Source organism: Glossina fuscipes, unplaced genomic scaffold, assembly GCF_014805625.2.
Source record: "Glossina fuscipes isolate IAEA_lab_2018 unplaced genomic scaffold, Yale_Gfus_2 52956, whole genome shotgun sequence".
In the NCBI taxonomy this organism is placed as follows: Eukaryota; Metazoa; Arthropoda; class Insecta; order Diptera; family Glossinidae; genus Glossina; species Glossina fuscipes.
Window position 1 is genome coordinate 790 of NW_023999779.1, and position 2604 is coordinate 3393.

Below are 2604 nucleotides of genomic sequence, written 5' to 3' on the forward strand. Positions count from 1 at the left end.
TATCGTTGAATCACCACTACATCCCTAGAATAGATGAAGCAAGAAGCATAGAGTTAATACCGAAGGCTGAAATAACTGCAATCGCAAACTAAACCAACGAAAGCAAAGCACCGGGTCCTGATGACGTCTCCCACGGAACGTTGAAGTTAGCCATACTAACAAAGCCTCAGACAGAGGTCAGACGGTCGGTAGATGATAAAAGCATGTGCCATGGAACATCTAGTTAGTTCGATAGTAAGGGATGGTTCTGGGCATGAAGGGGTGTGTCACTTTTTATCCAACGAGCACTCCGCAGACGGTTACGCTCAAGGAATACACGCTCAAAAACTCTTATAGGACAGACGAGCTGAGAATATCCCTTAGGCTATTCTGGGCGCTGGCCTACCAACAGTCTCATTCGGCCTATAATTTTGTGCCGGATACCCCGAAGATGGATTCTCAAACTTTCATTGAAAAAAAAAACGAATTACCATATTCTTAACAAATTACAAGAGATAGAGTCAACATAGTTTAATAAGAAAAAATTTAATATCTTTCAACTTTGAAAATAGAATAAAAATAGTGTGCATTAACTTACACTGTAATTAAAAAGGATACAATAAAAGAAGAGCCATCATTTGACGATGGTACTGCTGTAGTTTTCTGCGTAGTTTTCTTTTGCTAGTTAGTTACAGTCACTTCGGCTTATAAGATCACTTTTACAAAATTGAACATTTCTTAGAAGATTTTTGTTCCTATTTGTCTCCAATGCAAGGTTCACACTAAATATGTTCATAAATGATATAAACGATTTGTTGCTTTATTCTTCACTTTTACTTTCTACTCTCTTTTCTTCCCTACTTTCTATTTACTCTTTTACTGTTTCTATTTTGGGGTGAATTTGACATATTTATAAATATTTTTTGTTCGAATAAGGTATGTGCTTCCACAAAAATGAGAAAGCAAGTTATGATTATCAGCAAAAATGTAGATCTCGATGCTCAAACAAATATTCCTTAATTATGTTGCGCAAAAACTATAAGATTTTTGTTTTTAATATTCGGCCTTGTTTTATTTATGTACTTCCATAAATATATGATTGTTGCACAAACACTCTTGTTAAGAAACTCTCATGTATATAATTTAACGGCAATGTTCTTGTTCATAAAAATAGACAAAATCAAGGACGGATGGTCAGATTACAACCTTGTTAACGAAGGTTATAGTTAACTTGTTAACATATAATTTTTCACCGCAACTTCCTATTTCTATTTAACTGTTTCAATTGACCTGACCTCTAATGTATATTGTCATCTACTGCTAATCTAGGATTCATTTACTTGTAATGTGTTCATGCGCACCTCCTTCTAAAAGTTCGAGAACAAATTTGATAAATACAGCACCACATGCAGAGAATATGTATTGGACAAACAAATATGATATGTTTTTCACTATGCAACAAGATCTCACCTTCTACACAAACAAACTCATGCCCTAAACCTAACTAAATCTTATTTATCACTTACGGACTCAGCCTTAATAGGCTAAACCACAAGAAAGATTTCTTATAGACTCATTAGAGTACTCCTCTCCACGGAAATCTTTAGTAAAAGGCGAAAGATTTATTCGATAACTGAGGAGAAGCCAGAGTGACTTTAAATTCTCAAAGTATTGTATTATATATCATATAATTCACAAACACAATGAGAATTATAGGAATAACACAAAAATTACAACTAAGTAAATTCGTTCATTTCCATAAGGCAGCACGCTAGCAGAATGAAATGTTCTTCATACATACGTAACTGAAAAAAAACAAATTATTCTCAGGCTATGCGTGCACATAAATACATCAAGCGAACTTAAGGATGTGTATGTCACAGTTGTAGTGGCCGATACTCTTTTTGTAGATTAAAAACAAAAACTAGTAGGAAAATTATATTCGCTTTTGACGGAATCTTTTAATACCCATCACCGTTATCCTAAAAAATATACGAAATAAACCAACAAATTAAAACTTCAGACTTCTATTAAGCAGAGTGGGCATGGCCAATTTTTCTCTATTTTTATAGAATAAAAGTTTGCGATCATGAATACCGCAGCTAACGTTTATATGAACCAACGGACTGAGAAACAGATCTAGAACGGTTCACATTTGGCCCTAATCAATTATATATAAATTTTGCAGTGCCTTGGAAGCTTACTTGTGGGTGTTGTGCACGTACCGCTCATCCTCCGATGATGGGCATAATTATAGCCCATGAAATCGTTAGTCATAAACGATAAAAAATCGAATCTAATCCTCCTCTTGTTTTGAAGTCATGATAACAATTTCATAAATTGTTTTTTCCAAGCAACATTTTTTAGTGAAAAAACAATAAATGTAATGACAAAATTGACGTTTAATAACTTTACTTTAATTCTGACTCTATGACCCTGACTCAACTAAACTGTGGTGAGTGTCTAATATAATAAATTGTTATGCTAGCTCAAGCAAAATAGTAGTTTTAAACTAGGTTATTACTAAAGATACATTTCACGTGGGTTATAGCTAAAGTAGGCTATCTTAACTAGGTTATAGGTAGATTTGCATTATGTGGAAATATAAGAAAGTATAAACTTAGT

At 33.7% G+C, this 2604-nt stretch overlaps 1 non-coding gene across 1 annotated transcript; it reads right to left on the reverse strand.

The window, feature by feature from the left end:
* Positions 1–1508: 1508 nt before the first annotated feature.
* Positions 1509–1632, reverse strand: LOC119643078. Its single transcript, XR_005248212.1, has one exon. It is a non-coding gene; the product is annotated as a U5 spliceosomal RNA (small nuclear RNA).
* Positions 1633–2604: the final 972 nt, after the last annotated feature.